The sequence below is a fragment of the Pteropus vampyrus genome, unplaced genomic scaffold (assembly GCF_000151845.1).
Source record: "Pteropus vampyrus isolate Shadow unplaced genomic scaffold, Pvam_2.0 Scaffold3, whole genome shotgun sequence".
Lineage (NCBI taxonomy): Eukaryota > Metazoa > Chordata > Mammalia > Chiroptera > Pteropodidae > Pteropus > Pteropus vampyrus.
In genome coordinates, this window is record NW_011888784.1 from 18,100,852 (window position 1) to 18,109,026 (window position 8,175).

Genomic DNA, 8,175 nt, shown 5'->3' on the forward strand with positions numbered 1-8,175 from the left:
GATTTGTTTCAACCACTTTGGTTTTATTAATAGATTAATTTATCTCCGTTTTTTTTATTTTTAAAGAAAAGAATAGTGGTCTAAAATTCTGGGGTTTTATTTCAGCTTTCTTAGAACCTAGCTCTGCATCTTCAGGTAAATCACTAACTCCTTCTTTGGTATATGTTTCTTCAATAACATGAGGATCGAGACCAGATTAAATATGTAGTCATTTTGTCATAATTTTCTATGCTTCTATGTTAATTAAATACGAATGAAATTGTAATTCAATATTAGTAAAACACTAATTCCCAAACTTTCTCCAAGTCAAGAGATTGTATTTCAAATATCTGTGGTGTGTGGGGTTGTATGTCAAGAGTGCGGCAAGGGTGATTGAATTAGTTTGCTGTTAGCCTCGTGCCTACGTGAAACTGATAAGTGGCCTTGATAACATGCCTCTAGGGAGAAATGCTCAGATCTCTGCCTTGTACCCAGGACTCTTCTGATGCTTCACTTTGTATCATATATCTGAATATGTACCTGAAACTCAATTATTTAGAAAGTTACCTTTTGCTTTTTTTGCCTGAGTTCCTTTAGGAAAGCTACCAATAATATTTTTGGCAATGTTTAGTCTCTTGAAAAACCTTACCACTTTTTCATAGTCTCACTGATCTCATCATTTCCTTTCTTTCTCAGCTTAAAGCTATTTATTCATTTCAAAATCTATTTCACTATAATCTTCAACTTCCTTTCTTTTCACTTTTCCTTCGTAATCACTCGGCAAAACCCTATCACTGGACAAACCCCATTTACCACCTATTTCATGACTTTTGCTTGAGCCCTGAAACATGGCTAAAAACAAAACAAAATAACAAATAAAAACGCTTAACCATGCTGACTCTCATTTCTGACCCACAATTTTAGCCTGTTACCTAAGTTCAGGGTTTTTTAAACAGTGAAACACAAGCAATTGGTTGAGACACAGTTAACTAATTTGAGGGGTTGCAACTTGCATTATTAATGGATTAGAAGACAATGAACAGAAACAGTTGGTGTGTATTATGCATAGGGATAGTTAAGTTTGTTCATGAAACTTTTATTATGGGTTATATGCATGAATTGTGTGCCAGTTCACAACATTAAAAATATTTATTATTATAGATTGGAGTCAACAATTTAAAATATTGATATAGTCATTTTAAAATTTTACACTTACTCTCTGCTCAGATCTCTGATGCACTTTCCTTACTTAGCAGATAAACTTGCAGCTGATTTCAGTGACAAAATAGAAGCAGAAGAGAACTCCCTTATTTTTCTACCACCCACTCTATCAGACTACAACAGTTATACCATATACTTTCACTTTTATCCTTTATATCGAATGAACTTTCTCTGCTCCTATTCAAGGCAACCTCTCCATGAATACACTGGTTCCTTTGGCTTCCTCACGATTTTTGTCCATGAAATTAAATCTCTGTCTCCTACATCATTAATTATCTGCTCTTGCCTGGATCATTCCCAATAATAAACAGAAATGCTTAATAGAAATAATAGTTAACATATGTGTAGTAGTTACCATGTGCCATATCCTGTTATGAGAACTTTTCATGTTAATTCTTTGTATCGTTACTTAAATTAGGAACTATTGTGATTCCCACTTTATGGGTGAGAAAACTGAGACATAGAAATGTTAAATTAAGTAACTCAGAGTAGCAGTACTAGGATGTTTCCTATAACGCAGTCATAGTGATTTATAAAATGTATAAATCATATCCTGCCTCCCTCCCTCAAAGTCTTTCAATGGCTTCTTTTATGAGTAGATGGGATTAAAATAAAACAAACTCTTTAACAAGGGCTCTGAGGTTGTGTGTGTGTGTGTGTGTGTGTGTGTGTGTGTGTGTGTGTGTGTGTGAGTGTGTGTGTGTTTTAACTTGGAGGCTTTTTTTTAAATCACTTCATATGCAAGTACCCCTCACTCCACTCCAACATCTGTTGATTTCTCTCTGTTCTCTGAACATACCAGGCTTGTTCTGACCTCCAGGGCTTTTACACTTGCTGTTCTCTCAGGCTGGAATGTTTATCTCCAGATCATGGATCCCTCTCCATCATTCAGGTCTCCAACCAAAGTTCACATCTCAATAAATCTTTTTCATATAGCCTCTATAAAATACCCACTTTTCAGGCTATTTTATCTAGCTTGGGTGTCAGGACTGTTTGGTCATCCTAAAAGACATGTGAAAGAAAACCTGTGGCTTCAGGAATCATGCCTTCACCACTGTCAATTATATGTGGCTTAAGAACATTCGTGTTGTCTCAGTTGAGAGTATGGGATGGAAAGACAAAAAAGCAAGTAAAGCATGAACTAAAGGAAGAGATTCAAAAACAAAAACAAACACAAGACACCAGGTAGAGATAAACAGAGCTATCTCAAAGAGAAGTAGGAGTTTGTTTCAACACTGGCATAAACTCCCCATTAATAAGATATTGTATTGCAGTACTTTATAGGAGGGCAGTGGAAGTGCTTATCTTTGTCCCTTATTTACTGTGCCATCATGTTAAATGCCTTACATGATAGCATTGGCTATCCAAATGGAAAAGAATAGCAAAATAATAGATTTTTTTTCTTTTCTCCAATGGCTGTGGACATCAAAATAAATTGTAAGAACTGTGTCTATTATAAGCAGAGGAAAATCTTAATGACATATAGAGTTCATCTGGAACCATTTAAAACACTAAGCCCCAAGAGCTAAAATAAGTATTCCTGCCCTTGAGATGGGAAAGCAGAACCATTGGAGGCTTGCTAGCCAAGAATATTTTACCAAATGGAAACCTCTAGACTTAGTGTGCTTATCACTTCCAATATCTCTCAGGAGAAAGAAAACCTGACTTTCAGTATACAGAATGAGAAAGAAAAAGTTGAGATTGGGTGACATTGGTGTCAATTATCTTGGGAATATTACAGAAAGGCAGATCACCATAAAGGAGAAAAGACGTCATGGCCACATCTACCATGCTTGTCCATTCTCAACTTCTTTTGTCCATCATCCTAGGATGAGAGGAGTTGGAGGAGGCAGTGGTTTCCAGTCTCTGCCTAGACCTTTGAAATAGTACAGCAGTTGAGATCAGATAATTCATCATCAGACAGCCGAGAAGCTATTCCAGAAAATATCTGATTGCTACTTAATGCTGTCTTAAGTAGGAAATAAAAAAGTTCTTATGGATGATGACTCTTTGAGTTTGGAATAATTTAGTCTCAGATATTAAAAAAAATAAAACTACTTATTACTTTGGGGACCTGTAGGAAGATTTTGGTTAGAGATTCTCATTTTAAAAGTGAAGTATTATAGCTAAGATTAGGACTTTCCCTGACCACCATCCAAGATGGGCTTTGAATCTGAGAGAAATAACCAATTTTATAGAGCACGTCAAGAACACTGCAGTCTTAGTAGAAAGGGGCAATAAAACAACCTTTTTGGTACATACTTACATGAAATATTATTAATGTCTCAGTTCTATCTATCTATCTATCTATCTATCTATCTATCATCTATCTATCTATCTATCTATCTTTAATGTTCAGGCAGAACCCCTGTATTTAGAAGAACAGGTATCTGGTGTAAACTTACAGAGATGTGTGCAAGACTAGATAGAGTTTATCAGTTAGGGACGTGCCTATCTTATTATAACACTGAAAGGCAAACACAAGTATGATGCTTGAAAATAATGTAAGAAAAGAACCAATTGTTGAGGCATTGTTCTGTTCAGTGAACACTAAATAGCTAATTGGTGGAAAGCTGGTCTTCATCTAGTGACATAGGGAAACTAGGCAGGCTGAAAAAAAAGATAAATCAAAATTAATGTCTTGAATAAATAAAATTAGTGAATAATTAATAGTAGATAAAATAATTAATAAAAATAAATAATTGCTAAATTAAATAATTCACCGCCAATACGAAACTGGTGGGAAAAGCTGTTTCTCTGCTCCTGAGCTAGTTGGTAGGCATTTGAGCTGGGGAATATGCCAGCTTCTCCAAGCTGATGTTGAGGGACAGTCCTCCTAAGCTTCTGGGAAAAAGAAGCCTGATGAGGCAGTGAATCAGAGAATGATGTGGGATTAAATGACACATGGGATCTGGAAGTCAGCCCACTCACACCCGTAACCTTCATGCTTAAGTAATGCCCTTTGAACAGGCAGATGCACACAATGAGCTCCTGGGGACATGAGAACATCCAGGACAAACTAAAGCCTCACCCGGTAGGAGGAGATTTTCACGCTGAAGGAAATAGAAGTGAGGAATTATGGGATGATTCCAAGATGAGAAGGACTGAAAATTCATCCTGTGTCAGGGCTTCGTTACACTGCTTTTCTCCGGTTACTGTAAGAAGTCATCACTCACACAATAACCTTTTGTTTTCTGTGTGGAAATCACTATTCTTTCTAGCCTGGGGAGACCTAGGAGACCACGCCTCTCTCCTTATAAGGTCTGTTGGCAGGAGAGAGAATATCTGTAAGGGTGTCTGAAGATTTTAGTGGAGGAAGAGTAAAACCATTGTAACAGTTCTTGAATCATTAATTAATAGGAACCTTTCTGAGCTTGGCACACCCTCTCGGGATTGGACTGTTGTCATGGTGTTACTTAAACTAGATAATTCTGAACTTGAGAAATGTACAAATGTTTGAATTTGGTATGATTGTTGCCAAGGTTATAGTGAAAAGCCACACCTCTGGATGTGAGCGAGCTTTCTCCTGGGCAGATATTAATTGTGAAACCTGAGGATCCAGCACAGAAAAAAAACCGAAGGGAAAACTTCTCTCCCTTGGGAGGTCAGGGCTCATTTTGGTCTAGACTTGAGGTTCTCTGTGCTGTCTGGATCACTTCCTTGGGGGTGAAAGTAGACCTGGGAGGGGTGCTTGCCATGGAAAGACAGGAGAGGAACAAGACAGGGGTTCTGGAATGGCTTTTGTTCTGGGCAGCAAGGTAATATTATAGGTTACTCTTCAACTTACTGTTATCTCCAAGTCTCCAGTGGTCTTTTTAAATGACCGAAATGTCACGGCCATTCTCAGTGTTGCCCTGGGAAATCAGTGGAGGGCCTCTAGTCACACTTTGGGAAAAGTAATACAGAGAGAGCAACATCTTCTCTTGGAGGCCAGAGTGGCAGTAGCAGAGATGGTCGCCCGAGGAGGAAAACATCAGCAAGGGGGGGAGAATCTGACCACTGGGTTCCCAAGCATGAGGGAAGAGCCCTTTAAAAGAGCAAGTGGCTACATTAAGGGCAATCAATTTCTAAGAATAGTCTGTAAGGGCTCCTGGAATTTGATTTCACATTTGTGTAGTGATCCTCACTGTTGCTACAAGTGTTTTTTTTTTTTTAATTACTATTTATTACTGTGACTATTAATAGTCTAAGAGTGATTCTGAGCTAATGTCTCATGACAGAACTCATTTTATATCAAAAGAAGGACTTTTCGAAAGACTTTTACTCGGTTTTAATTTAAGCTTTTTATTTTTTATAAATTTCCTTTTCATTACTACCAAATTTGTTCCAAATGTCTTATAGCTGCTCTGGTTGTATTTTTTAGGTGTGTTTGAGGAGATCCACACTCCCACTCAGGTGAGTAGGTGGGTGAGACTAGCACCTGTTGGCAGTGAGTTGTGCAAGGCAGCTTGACTCAAGAGGGCCAGGAGTCAGCTTCCACCTCCTAAGGTCATTATTCTTTCTGAAACCAGAGATTCCTCTCAGGTACAGAGAACTCTTCTTAATAATCATAAATGTGCATTCTACTGAAAATTTTACAATTCACCTGGATTCCTGAAGTATTGTATTTTCGCTTAAAATCACTTACCATTTTTGATCCTTTATTATTGCTGCTCTTAACCTTCAAACTAAGAAAATAACAAGGAAAATGAGTTTCTTTTCCATAATTTATCTTTTTAGTAATGATTTTCAATGGACTTTTTAGTTTGAGGGATAAGTTATTAAAATAAAGGCATTTCAGAATAACTATGATGTCATGATTTAAGTTAATTTTATTATAGAAGGCATCCAGTTCTAAATGTATTCAAACTGAAGCTCATATTTTAAATTTATTTTTAACAAAATCATTTAAAATTGTCAGTAAGCTTAACAATCTCTTCAATTACACAGTACAGCTGAAATAACCAGATGATAGCTATCTTAAAGTTTTAGTCACTTAGAGGACAGTAATAATCAGGTCAGCTCACTCTAGTTGAAAAAGTTGAAATCACTGAAAAGTAGGACTACTTAGAATGCAGACAAACATTTCATAAACAGGTCCATTAATGACATTTATGAATTCATTAACTCAGCAAAAGTGATAATTCTGTATTTGTAGTTAGTAATCCTTTTCACAGATTGAGTGGTTGGCTTTTCATCTCTTCCAGGAAGAAATTTCACTTCTCAGCCTGATTTGTCCCAAGCCTATTATCTTTCTAACCTAATTCCCAGACACAGAAATTCTTCTGTCCAGTGGTTCTGAAGGAACTTCTTTCTGTTTCCTTGACATGGGAAGTCCTCATAATACTACCCTTCAGAGCTTTGCTAGTGATGTTGCTATCGCTGTTACCTGGAGCACACTCCATCCAGCCTTCCCTTTTTCTCTTTTGGTTCTTATCTGAAGCACTATTTCTCATAGTTCAGAAGGCCGAGGGTCTAAAATCAAAGTGCTGGTTGATTTGGTTTTTGATGAAAGCGCTCTTCCTGGCTTGTAGACAGCCACCTTCTCTCTGTGTCCACACATGTCATTGGAGTGGGGGTGAAGGGAAGAGGAAAGGGGCTTTGCTTTCTGGTGTCTTTTTTCATAAGGGCACTAACACCATCAGATCAGGACCCCAACATTAGAACCTCATTTAACTTTTATTACTTTATAGGTCCCATCTCCAAAAACAGTCATACTGGGGTTTTGGGCTTCAACTTATGAATTTGAGGGGACACAATTTAGGCTATAGCACCACCTATCTTGCAGGAAAGCTATGATACGCTTGTGTTTCTAAAGGCTGGCTGGGGTCAAAGGAGACTTTGAGAAACTTTCCCTGAGGTCATGGGTGAAGGTGAAGTGAAAGTTTAGAAGATGAGAGGCGAAAATGGTTGGAGTGGAGAGAAATTTGTAGTACTTTCTCTGAGAAAAGAGCTCCTCTGTAGAGAGGCCTCTAGAGATGAGATAGGATCTCTGGTGGGTGCCTCGAGTGCTTCAGAGATGAGACAGAAAAGCTGAACTTTGTGTCTAAGTCCTGATAGCTGAGGCCTGTGAGTTTCAGGGAAGCCCAAGATTTTAAAGTAGGAGCCTATTGAGGTGATTAAGGTGGGATGAATGAAAACCATAACACCTTCCCTAATTAATCCGGGCTACCTGAGTGTCCTGGCCTTGGAATTTACACACGGACTTTGAGGAGCAGCAACACATACGTAGAGAGAGATAAAGGACTGTGCCCCTAGTGTTGCAAGTTACTTCTCTATTAAAAAGTTTAGCACACTGGGCTATGATGATTGCCTTTATTCCCTCTTAGACTTGGCGTTGCTTTGGGCAAGAACTGGGTTTTGCACATTTCCTTTCCTCCAGCCACTCACACAATGCTTGGCAGACTCTGTGCCTTGATGCAAGTTTGTTGAATGTGATAATGGAAAAATAATTAAATGGAATAAGCATTGTAAAGACAGTCACTTAAAATAGAGTCAGGAGGCTTCTTAGGAAGTGGGGCCTATGCACACTTTTTGCCTCAGTTCTCAGAGCTGCTAAATCTGTTGCTAAACTCTACTCAAGGCTGAACCAGAAACATCCTGTAACACATGGATACATATGAATTTTACCTCCTCCTTGTAGTTTTTGCCCCTCATTTGCCTAGTGAAATTAATCAACCCCTGTTAACCAAGTCAGCAATCTTTCATTTGCTTGAAAAAAAAAATACACTTTCTGACTTTTGCCTTTATAAACCTGGTCTTTCTTTGTTCTTTCCAGAGCTCAGTTTGGGTTGCTGCCTGAATCTGCTTCTCTCAGGTTGCAATCATTTTGCTCAAATAAATGATTTTTATTCTTTATTACAGGGTAAAACTTCTTTTTTTTTTTTTTTTGGCAAATGATATTGACTATGTAAGTCTCCTTTAAGAGTAGAAGTTTTTGTGGTAGATTCTCCTTTTGTCACAAATTGAAAACTCATATCTTAATACACTTGCCAT